We start from the raw sequence: 13,456 nt of genomic DNA, 5'->3' as shown, positions 1-13,456 counted from the left end.
GACCCAATGCAGGCTAACAATCTAAGAATCCCTTTTGACACCAGGGGGCGCAAAAGGACCACGGATGAACTGTGACAGCATAGGGACCTATAGAAGCAAGGAACCATTATGACACCATGAAGGCCAAGAATCAAATGATTCATTGTAACCCCAAGTGGCCTAAAAGGGCATGGAATGCATTGTGACACCACAGAGGTTAAGAGAAGCAAGGAACCATTGTGACCCAAGGGAAGCTAACAATCTAATGATCCATTGTGACACCAGGGGTTGTAAAAGGGCCAGGGATGGATTGTTACAGCATGGGGCCCAAGAAAATCATGGAAACATTATGACACCATAGAGACCAAGAATCAAATGATTCATTGTAACACCAAGTGGCCTAAAAGGGCATAGGATGCATTGTGACACCACAGAGGTTAAGAGAAGCAAGGAACCATTGTGACCCAATGCAGGCTAACAATCTAATGATCCCTTGTGACACCAGGGGTTGTAAAAGGACCAGGGATGGATTGTTTCAGCATGGGGACCAATAGAATCAAGGATCTATTATGACACCATGGAGGCCAAGAATCAAATGATTCATTGTGACATCAAATGACCTAAAAGTGAATGGGATGCATTGTGACACCACAGGTGTTAAGAGAAGCAAGGAACCATTGTGACCCAAAGGAGGCTAATAATCTAAGAATCCCTTATGACACCAAGGGGCGTAAAAGGGCCAGGGATGGATTGTTACAGCACGGGGACCAATAGAATCAAGGATCTATTATGACACCATGGAGGCCAAGAATCAAATGATTCATTGTGACATCAAGTAGCCTAAAAGGGCATGGGATGCATTGTGACACCACAGAGATTAAGAGAAGCAAGGAACCAATATGACCCAATGCAGTCTAAAAATCTAATGATCCCTTGTGACACCAATGGGCCTAAAATGGCCACGAACGAATAGAGACACCATGGGGCCCAATAGAAACAAGGAAATATTATGACACCATGAAGGCCAAGAATCAAATGATTCATTGTGACATCAAGTGGCCTAAAAGGGCATGGGATGCATTGTGACACCACAGAGGTTAAGAGAACCAAGGAACCATTGTGACCCAATGCAGGCTAACAATCTAATGATCCCTTGTGTCACCGGGGGTTGTAAAAGGTCCAGGGATGGATTGTTACAACATGGGGCCCAATAAAAACATGGAAACATTACGACACCATGTGGCCCAGAATCAAATGATTCATTGTGACATCAAGTGGCCTAAAAGGGCATGGGATGCATTGTGACACCACAGAGGAAAAGAGAAGAAGGGAACCATTGTGACCCGATGCAGGCTAACAATCTAATGATCCCTTGTGACACCAGGGGTTGTAAAAGGGCCAGGGATGAATTGTGAAAGCATGGGGCCCAAGAAAAACATGGAAACATTATGACACCATAGAGACCAAGAATCAAATGATTCATTGTAACACCAAGTGGCCTAAAAGGGCAGGGAATGCATTGTGACACCACAGAGGTTAAGAGAAGCAAGGAACCATTGTGCACCAAGGGAAGCTAACAATCTAATGATCCATTGTGACACCAGGGGTTGTAAAAGGGCCAGGGATGGATTGTTACAGCATGGGGCCCAAGAAAAACATGGAAACATTATGACACCATAGAGACCAAGAATCAAATGATTCATTGTAACACCAAGTGGCCTAAAAGGGCATGGGATGCATTGTGACACCACAGGGGTAAAGAGAAGCAAGGAACCATTGTGACCCAAAGGAGGCTAACAATATAATGACCCCTTGTGACACCAGGGGGCGTAAAAGGGCCAGGAATGGATTGTTACAGCACGGGGCCCAATAGAAGCGATGAACTATTATGACACCATGGAGGCCAAGAATCAAATGATTCATTGTGACATCAAGTGGCCTAAAAGGGCATGGGATGCATTGTGACAGCACAGAGGTGAAGAGAAGAATGGAACCATTGTGACCCAATGCAGGCTAACAATCTAATGATCCCTTGTGACACCAATGGGCCTAAAGTGGCCAGGAAAGAATAGTGACACCATGGGGCCCAATAGAAACAAGGAAATATTATGACACCATGAAGGCCAAGAATCAAATTATTCATTGTGACATGAAGTGGCCTAAAAGGCCATGGGATGCATTCTGACACCACAGAGGTTAAGAGAACCAAGGAACCATTGTGACCCAATGCAGGCTAACAATCTAATGATCCCTTGTGTCACCAGGGGTTGTAAAAGGTCCAGGGATGGATTGTTACAGCATGGGGCCCAATAAAAACATGGAAACATTATGACACCATGTGGCCCAGAATCAAATGATTCATTGTGACATCAAGTGGCCTAAAAGGGCATGGGATGCATTGTGACACCACAGAGGTTAAGAGAAGCAAGGAACCATTGTGACCCAATGCAGGCTAACAATCTAATGATCCCTTGTGACACCAATGGGCCTAAAAGGGGCAGGGATGAATTGTGAAAGCATGGGGCCCAAGTAAAACCTGGTACAATTATGCCACCATGGAGGCCAAGAATCAAATGATTCATTGTGACATCAAGTGGCCTAAAAGGGCATGGGATGCATTGTGACAGCACAGGGGTTAAGAGAAGCAAGGAACCATTGTGACCCAATGCAGGCTAACAATCTAAGAATCCCTTTTGACACCAGGGGGCGCAAAAGGACCACGGATGGACTCTGACAGCATGGGGACCTATAGAAGCAAGGAACCATTATGACACCATGAAGGCCAAGAATCAAATGGTTCATTGTAAGACCAAGTGGCCTAAAAGGGCATGGGATGCATTGTGACAGCACAGTGGTTAAGAGAAGCAAGGAACCATTGTGACCCAATGGAGGCTAATATTCCGAGGATCCCATTTGACACCAGGGGGCGTAAAAGGGCCAGGGATGAATTGTGACAACATGGGGCCCAATAGAAACAAGGAACCATTATGACACCATGGAGGCCAAGAATCAAATGATTCATTGTGACATCAAGTGGCCTAAAAGGGCATGGGATGCATTGTGACACCACAGAGGTTAAGAGAAGCAAGGAACCATTGTGACCCAATGCAGGCTAACAATCTAATGATCCCTTGTGGCACCAGGGGGTATAAAAAGGGCCAGGGATGGATTGTTACAGCACGGGGACCAATAGAAACAAGGATCTATTATGCCGCCATGGAGGCCAAGAATCAAATAATTCATTGTGACGTCATGTGGCCTAAAAGGGCATGGGATGCATTGTGACAGCACAGGGGTTAAGAGAAGTAAGGATCCATTGTGACCCAATGGAGGCTAACAATCTAATGATCCCTTTTGACACCAATGGGCATAAAAGGGCCAGGGATGAATTGTGACAGCATGGGGCCCAAGTAAAACCTGGTACAATTAGGCCACCATGGAGGCCAAGAATCAAATGATTCATTGTGACATCAAGTGGCCTAAAAGGGCATGGGATGCATTGTGACAGCACAGGGGTTAAGAGAAGCAAGGATCCATTGTGACCCAATGGAGGCTAATAATCCCAGGATCCCATTTGACACCAGGGGGCGTAAAAGGGCCAGGGATGAATTGTGACAGCATGGGGCCCAATAGAAACAAGGAACCATTATGACACCCTGGAGGCCAAGAATCAAATGATTCATTGTGACATCAAGTGGCCTAAAAGGGCATGGGATGCATTGTGACACCACAGAGGTTAAGAGAAGCAAGGAACCATTGTGACCCAATGCAGGCTAACAATCTAATGATACCTTGTGACACCAATGGGCCTAAAAGGGGCAGGGATGAATTGTGAAAGCATGGGGCCCAAGTAAATCATGGTACAATTATGCCACCATGGAGGCCAAGAATCAAATGATTCATTGTGACATCAAGTGGCCTAAAAGGGCATGGGATGCATTGTGACACCACAGAGGTTAAGAGAAGCAAGGAACCATTGTGACCCAATGCAGGCTAACAATCTAATGATACCTTGTGACACCAATGGGCCTAAAAGGTGCAGGGATGAATTGTGAAAGCATGGGGCCCAAGTAAAACCTGGTACAATTAGGCCACCATGGAGGCCAAGAATCAAATGATTCATTGTGACATCAAGTGGCCTAAAAGGGCATGGGATGCATTGTGACAGCACAGGGGTTAAGAGAAGCAAGGATCCATTGTGACCCAATGCAGGCTAACAATGTAAGAATCCCATTGGACACCAGGGGGCGCAAAAGGACCACGGATGAACTCTGACATCATGGGGTCCTATAGAAGCAAGGGACCATTATGACACCATGGAGGCCAAGAATCAAATGGTTCATTGTAAGACCAAGTGGCCTAAAAGGGCTTGGAATGCATTGTGACACCACAGAGGTTAAGAGAAGCAAGGAACCATTGTGACCCAATGCAGGCTAACAATCTAATGATCCCTTGTGGCACCAGGGGGCATAAAAAGGGCCAGGGATGGATTGTTACAGCACGGGGACCAATAGAAGCAAGGATCTATTATGACACAATGGAGGCCAAGAATCAAATGATTCATTGTGACATCAAGTGGACTAAAAGGGCATGGGATGCATTGTGACACCACAGAGGTTAAGAGAAGCAAGGAACCATTGTGACCCAATGCAGGCTAACAATCTAATGATCCCTTGTGACACCAATGGGCCTAAAAGGGGCAGGGATGAATTGTGAAAGCATGGGGCCCAAGTAAAACCTGGTACAATTATGCCACCATGGAGGCCAAGAATCAAATGATTCATTGTGTCATCAAGTGGCCTAAAAGGGCATGGGATGCATTGTGACAGCACAGGGGTTAAGAGAAGCAAGGAACCATTGTGACCCAATGCAGGCTAACAATCTAAGAATCCCTTTTGACACCAGGGGGCGCAAAAGGACAACGGATGGACTCTGACAGCCTGGGGACCTATAGAAGCAGGGAACCAATATTACACCATGAAGGCCAAGAATCAAATGGTTCATTGTAAGACCAAGTGGCCTAAAAGGGCATGGGATGCATTGTGACAGCACAGTGGTTAAGAGAAGCAAGGAACCATTGTGACCCAATGGAGGCTAATATTCCGAGGATCCCATTTGACACCAGGGGGCGTAAAAGGGCCAGGGATGAATTGTGACAACATGGGGCCCAATAGAAACAAGGAACCATTATGACACCATGGAGGCCAAGAATCAAATGATTCATTGTGACATCAAGTGGCCTAAAAGGGCATGGGATGCATTGTGACACCACAGAGGTTAAGAGAAGCAAGGATCCATTGTGACCCAATGGAGGCTAACAATCTAATGATCCCTTTTGACACCAATGGGCATAAAAGGGCCAGGGATGAATTGTGACAGCATGGGGCCCAATAAAAACCTGGTACAATTACACCACCATGGAGGCCAAGAATCAAATGATTCATTGTGACATCAAGTGGCCTAAAAGGTCATGGGATGCATTGTGACAGCACAGTGGTTAAGAGAAGCAAGGATACATTGTGACCCAATGGAGGCTAACAATCTAATGATCCCTTGAGACACCAATGGGCCTAAAAGGTGCAGGGATGATTTGTTACAGCAAGGGGCCCAAGTAAAACCTGGTACAATAAGGCACCATGGAGGCCAAGAATCAAATGATTCATTGTGACATCAAGTGGCCTAAAAGGGCATGGGATGCATTGTGACACCACAGGGGTTAAGAGAAGCAAGGAACCATTGTGACCCAATGCAGGCTAACAATCTAAGAATCCCATTGGACACCAGGGGGCGCAAAAGGACCACGGATGAACTCTGACAGCATGGGGTCCTATAGAAGCAAGGAACCATTATGACACCATGGAGGCCAAGAATCAAATGGTTCATTGTAAGACCAAGTGGCCTAAAAGGGCTTGGAATGCATTGTGACACCACAGAGGTTAAGAGAAGCAAGGAACCATTGTGACCCAATGCAGGCTAACAATCTAATGATCCCTTGTGGCATCAGGGGGCATAAAAAGGGCCAGGGATGGATTGTTACAGCACGGGGACCAATAGAAGCAAGGATCTATTATGCCACCATGGAGGCCAAGAATCAAATGATTCATTGTGACATCAAGTGGCCTAAAAGGGCATGGGATGCATTGTGAAACCACAGAGGTTAAGAGAAGTAAGGATCCATTGTGACCCAATGCAGGCTAACAATCTAATGATCCCTTTTGACATCAATGGGCCTAAAAGGGGCAGGGATGTATTGTGAAAGCATGGGGCCCAATTAAAACCTGGTACAATTACACCACCATGGAGGCCAAGAATCAAATGATTCATTGTGACATCAAGTGGCCTAAAAGGGCATGGGATGCATTGTGACAGCACAGGGGTTAAGAGAAGCAAGGATCCATTGTGACCCAATGGAGGCTAATAATCCCAGGATCCCATTTGACACCAGGGGGCGTAAAATGGCCAGGGATGAATTGTGACAGCATGGGGCCCAATAGAAACAAGGAACCATTATGACACCATGGAGGCCAAGAATCAAATGATTCATTGTGACATCAAGTGGCCTAAAAGGGCATGGGATGCATTGTGACACCACAGAGGTTAAGAGAAGCAAGGAACCATTGTGACCCAATGCAGGCTAACAATCTAATGATACCTTGTGACACCAATGGGCCTAAAAGGGGCAGGGATGAATTGTGAAAGCATGGGGCCCAAGTAAAACCTGGTACAATTAGGCCACCATGGAGGCCAAGAATCAAATGATTCATTGTGACATCAAGTAGCCTAAAAGGGCATGGGATGCATTGTGACAGCACAGGGGTTAAGAGAAGCAAGGATCCATTGTGACCCAATGGAGGCTAATAATCCCAGGATCCCATTTGACACCAGGGGGCGTAAAAGGGCCAGGGACGAATTGTGACAGCATGGGGCCCAATAGAAACAAGGAACCATTATGACACCATGGAGGCCAAGAATCAAATGATTCATTGTGACATCAAGTGGCCTAAAAGGGCATGGGATGCATTGTGACACCACAGAGGTTAAGAGAAGCAAGGAACCATTGTGACCCAATGCAGGCTGAGAATCTAATGATGCCTTGTGACACCAATGGGCCTAAAAGGGGCAGGGATGAATTGTGAAAGCATGGGGCCCAAGTAAAACCTGGTACAATTATGCCACCATGGAGGCCAAGAATCAAATGATTCATTGTGACATCAAGTGGCCTAAAAGGGCATGGGATGCATTGTGACACCACAGAGGTTAAGAGAAGCAAGGAACCATTGTGACCCAATGCAGGCTAACAATCTAATGATACCTTGTGACACCAATGGGCCTAAAAGGTGCAGGGATGAATTGTGAAAGCATGGGGCCCAAGTAAAACCTGGTACAATTAGGCCACCATGGAGGCCAAGAATCAAATGATTCATTGTGACATCAAGTGGCCTAAAAGGGCATGGGATGCATTGTGACAGCACAGGGGTTAAGAGAAGCAAGGAACCATTGTGACCCAATGCAGGCTAACAATGTAAGAATCCCATTGGACACCAGGGGGCGCAAAAGGACCACGGATGAACTCTGACAGCATGGGGTCCTATAGAAGCAAGGAACCATTATGACACCATGGAGGCCAAGAATCAAATGGTTCATTGTAAGACCAAGTGGCCTAAAAGGGCTTGGAATGCATTGTGACACCACAGAGGTTAAGAGAAGCAAGGAACCATTGTGACCCAATGCAGGCTAACAATCTAATGATCCCTTGTGGCACCAAGGGGTATAAAAAGGGCCAGGGATGGATTGTTACAGCACGGGGACCAATAGAAGCAAGGATCTATTATGCCACCATGGAGGCCAAGAATCAAATGATTCATTGTGACATCAAGTGGCCTAAAAGGGCATGGGATGCATTGTGACAGCACAGGGGTTAAGAGAAGCAAGGATCCATTGTGACCCAATGGAGGCTAATAATCTCAGGATCCCATTTGACACCAGGGGGCGTAAAAGGGCCAGGGATGAATTGTGACAGCCTGGGGCCCAATAGAAACAAGGAACCATTATGACACCATGGAGGCCAAGAATCAAATGATTCATTGTGACATCAAGTGGCCTAAAAGGGCATGGGATGCATTGTGACACCACAGAGGTTAAGAGAAGCAAGGAACCATTGTGACCCAATGCAGGCTAACAATCTAATGATACCTTGTGACACCAATGGGCCTAAAAGGGGCAGGGATGAATTGTGAAAGCATGGGGCCCAAGTAAAACCTGGTACAATTATGCCACCATGGAGGCCAAGAATGAAATGATTCATTGTGACATCAAGTGGCCTAAAAGGGCATGGGATGCATTGTGACAGCACAGGGGTTAAGAGAAGCAAGGATCCATTGTGACCCAATGCAGGCTAACAATCTAATGATCCCTTGTGGCACCAGGGGGTATAAAAAGGGCCAGGGATGGATTGTTACAGCACGGGGACCAATAGAAGCAAGGATCTATTATGCCACCGTGGAGGCCAAGAATCAAATGGTTCATTGTAAGACCAAGTGGCCTAAAAGGGCTTGGAATGCATCGTGACACCACAGTGGTTAAGAGAAGCAAGGAACCATTGTGACCCAATGGAGGCTAATAATCTTAGGATCCCATTTGACACCAGGGGGCGTAAAAGGGCCAGGGATGAATTGTGACAGCATGGGGCCCAATAGAAACAAGGAACCATTATGGCACCATGGAGGCCAAGAATCAAATGATTCATTGTGACATCAAGTGGCCTAAAAGGGCATGGGATGCATTGTGACACCACAGAGGTTAAGAGAAGCAAGGAACCATTGTGACCCAATGCAGGCGAACAATCTAATGATCCCTTGTGACACCAATGGGCCTAAAAGGGCCAGGGATGAATTGTTACAGCACGGGGACCAATAGAAGCAAGGATCTATTATGCCACCATGGAGGCCAAGAATCAAATAATTCATTGTGACATCAAGTGGCCTAAAAGGGCATGGGATGCATTGTGACAGCACAGGGGTTAAGAGAAGCAAGGAACCATTGTGACCCAATGCAGGCTAACAATCTAATGATCCCTTGTGACACCAATGGGCCTAAAAGGGGCAGGGATGAATTGTGAAAGCATGGGGCCCAAGTAAAACCTGGTACAATTATGCCACCATGGAGGCCAAGAATCAAATGATTCATTGTGACATCAAGTGGCCTAAAAGGGCATGGGATGCATTGTGACACCACAGAGGTTAAGAGAAGCAAGGAACCATTGTGACCCAATGCAGGCTAACAATCTAAGAATCCCTTTTGACACCAGGGGGCGCAAAAGGACCACGGATGAACTGTGACAGCATAGGGACCTATAGAAGCAAGGAACCATTATGACACCATGAAGGCCAAGAATCAAATGATTCATTGTAACCCCAAGTGGCCTAAAAGGGCATGGAATGCATTGTGACACCACAGAGGTTAAGAGAAGCAAGGAACCATTGTGACCCAAGGGAAGCTAACAATCTAATGATCCATTGTGACACCAGGGGTTGTAAAAGGGCCAGGGATGGATTGTTACAGCATGGGGCCCAAGAAAATCATGGAAACATTATGACACCATAGAGACCAAGAATCAAATGATTCATTGTAACACCAAGTGGCCTAAAAGGGCATAGGATGCATTGTGACACCACAGAGGTTAAGAGAAGCAAGGAACCATTGTGACCCAATGCAGGCTAACAATCTAATGATCCCTTGTGACACCAGGGGTTGTAAAAGGACCAGGGATGGATTGTTTCAGCATGGGGACCAATAGAATCAAGGATCTATTATGACACCATGGAGGCCAAGAATCAAATGATTCATTGTGACATCAAATGACCTAAAAGTGAATGGGATGCATTGTGACACCACAGGTGTTAAGAGAAGCAAGGAACCATTGTGACCCAAAGGAGGCTAATAATCTAAGAATCCCTTATGACACCAAGGGGCGTAAAAGGGCCAGGGATGGATTGTTACAGCACGGGGACCAATAGAATCAAGGATCTATTATGACACCATGGAGGCCAAGAATCAAATGATTCATTGTGACATCAAGTGGCCTAAAAGGGCATGGGATGCATTGTGACACCACAGAGGTTAAGAGAACCAAGGAACCATTGTGACCCAATGCAGGTTAACAATCTAATGATCCCTTGTGTCACCGGGGGTTGTAAAAGGTCCAGGGATGGATTGTTACAACATGGGGCCCAATAAAAACATGGAAACATTACGACACCATGTGGCCCAGAATCAAATGATTCATTGTGACATCAAGTGGCCTAAAAGGGCATGGGATGCATTGTGACACCACAGAGGAAAAGAGAAGAAGGGAACCATTGTGACCCGATGCAGGCTAACAATCTAATGATCCCTTGTGACACCAGGGGTTGTAAAAGGGCCAGGGATGAATTGTGAAAGCATGGGGCCCAAGAAAAACATGGAAACATTATGACACCATAGAGACCAAGAATCAAATGATTCATTGTAACACCAAGTGGCCTAAAAGGGCAGGGAATGCATTGTGACACCACAGAGGTTAAGAGAAGCAAGGAACCATTGTGCACCAAGGGAAGCTAACAATCTAATGATCCATTGTGACACCAGGGGTTGTAAAAGGGCCAGGGATGGATTGTTACAGCATGGGGCCCAAGAAAAACATGGAAACATTATGACACCATAGAGACCAAGAATCAAATGATTCATTGTAACACCAAGTGGCCTAAAAGGGCATGGGATGCATTGTGACACCACAGGGGTAAAGAGAAGCAAGGAACCATTGTGACCCAAAGGAGGCTAACAATATAATGACCCCTTGTGACACCAGGGGGCGTAAAAGGGCCAGGAATGGATTGTTACAGCACGGGGCCCAATAGAAGCGATGAACTATTATGACACCATGGAGGCCAAGAATCAAATGATTCATTGTGACATCAAGTGGCCTAAAAGGGCATGGGATGCATTGTGACAGCACAGAGGTGAAGAGAAGAATGGAACCATTGTGACCCAATGCAGGCTAACAATCTAATGATCCCTTGTGACACCAATGGGCCTAAAGTGGCCAGGAAAGAATAGTGACACCATGGGGCCCAATAGAAACAAGGAAATATTATGACACCATGAAGGCCAAGAATCAAATTATTCATTGTGACATGAAGTGGCCTAAAAGGCCATGGGATGCATTCTGACACCACAGAGGTTAAGAGAACCAAGGAACCATTGTGACCCAATGCAGGCTAACAATCTAATGATCCCTTGTGTCACCAGGGGTTGTAAAAGGTCCAGGGATGGATTGTTACAGCATGGGGCCCAATAAAAACATGGAAACATTATGACACCATGTGGCCCAGAATCAAATGATTCATTGTGACATCAAGTGGCCTAAAAGGGCATGGGATGCATTGTGACACCACAGAGGTTAAGAGAAGCAAGGAACCATTGTGACCCAATGCAGGCTAACAATCTAATGATCCCTTGTGACACCAGGGGTTTTAAAAGGGCCAGGGATGAATTGTGAAAGCATGGGGCCCAATAGAAGCGAGGAACTATTATGACACCATGGAGGCCAAGAATCAAATTATTCATTGTGACATCAAGTGGCCTAAAAGGGCATGGGATGCATTGTGACACCACAGGGGTTAAGAGAAGCAAGGAACCATTGTGCCCCAAGGGAAGCTAACAATCTAATGATCCATTGTGACACCAGGGGTTGTAAAAGGGCCAGGGATGGATTGTTACAGCATGGGTCCCAAAAGAAGCGAGGAACTATTATGACACCATGGGGGCCAAGAATCAAATGATTCATTGTGACATCAAGTGGCCTAAAAGGGCATGGGATGCATTGTGACACCACAGGGGTTAAGGAAACTAAGGAACCATTGTGACAGAATGGAGGCTATTAATCTAAGAATTCCTATTGACACCAGGGGGCGCAAAAGGACCACGGATGAACTGTGACAGCATAGGGACCTATGGAAGCAAGGAACCATTATGACACCATGAAGGCCAAGAATCAAATGATTCATTGTGACATCAAGTAGCCTAAAAGGGCATGGGATGCATTGTGACAGCACAGAGGTTAAGAGAAGAAAGGAACCATTGTGACCCAATGCAGGCTAACAATCTAATGATCCATTGTGACACCAATGTGCCTAAAATGGCCAGGAACGAATACAGACACCATGGAGCCCAATAGAAACAAGGAAATATTATGACACCATGAAGGCCAAGAATCAAATGATTCATTGTGACATCAAGTGGCCTAAAAGGGCATGGGATGCATTGTGACACCACAGGGGTTAAGGAAACTAAGGAAACATTGTGACAGAATGGAGGCTAACAATCTAATGATCCCTAGTGACACCAGGGGTTGTAAAAGGGCAAGGGATGTGTTGTGAAAGCATGGGGCCCAATAGAAGCGAGGAACTCTTATGACACCATGAAGGCCAAGAATCAAATGATTCATTGTGACATGAAGTGTCCTAAAAGGGCATAGGATGCATTGTGACACCACAGAGGTTAAGAGAAGCAAGGAACCATTGTGACCCAATGCAGGCTAACAATCTAATGATCCCTTTTGTCACCAGGGGTTGTAAAAGGTCCAGGGATGGATTGTTACAGCATGGGGCCCAATAAAAACATGGAAACATTATGACACCATGTGGCCCAGAATCAAATGATTCATTGTGACATCAAGTGGCCTAAAAGGGCATGGGATGCATTGTGACACCACAGAGGTTAAGAGAAGCAAGGAACCATTGTGACCCAATGCAGGCTAACAATCTAATGATCCCTTGTGGCACCAGGGGGCATAAAAAGGGCCAGGGATGGATTGTTACAGCACGGGGACCAATAGAAGCAAGGATCTATTATGCCACAATGGAGGCCAAGAATCAAATGATTCATTGTGACATCAAGTGGCCTAAAAGGGCATGGGATGCATTGTGACACCACAGAGGTTAAGAGAAGCAAGGAACCATTGTGACCCAATGCAGGCTAACAATCTAATGATCCCTTGTGACACCAATGGGCCTAAAAGGGGCAGGGATGAATTGTGAAAGCATGGGGCCCAAGTAAAACCTGGTACAATTATGCCACCATGGAGGCCAAGAATCAAATGATTCATTGTGACATCAAGTGGCCTAAAAGGGCATGGGATGCATTGTGACAGCACAGGGGTTAAGAGAAGCAAGGAACCATTGTGACCCAATGCAGGCTAACAATCTAAGAATCCCTTTTGACACCAGGGGGCGCAAAAGGACCACGGATGGACTCTGACAGCATGGGGACCTATAGAAGCAAGGAACCAATATGACACCATGAAGGCCAAGAATCAAATGGTTCATTGTAAGACCAAGTGGCCTAAAAGGGCATGGGATGCATTGTGGCACCACAGAGGTTAAGAGAAGCAAGGAACCATTGTGACCCAATGGAGGCTAATATTCCGAGGATCCCATTT

This window comes from Cinclus cinclus, unplaced genomic scaffold (assembly GCF_963662255.1).
Source record: "Cinclus cinclus unplaced genomic scaffold, bCinCin1.1 SCAFFOLD_68, whole genome shotgun sequence".
In the NCBI taxonomy this organism is placed as follows: domain Eukaryota; kingdom Metazoa; phylum Chordata; class Aves; order Passeriformes; family Cinclidae; genus Cinclus; species Cinclus cinclus.
Note: the sequence above shows the minus strand (reverse complement) of the source record.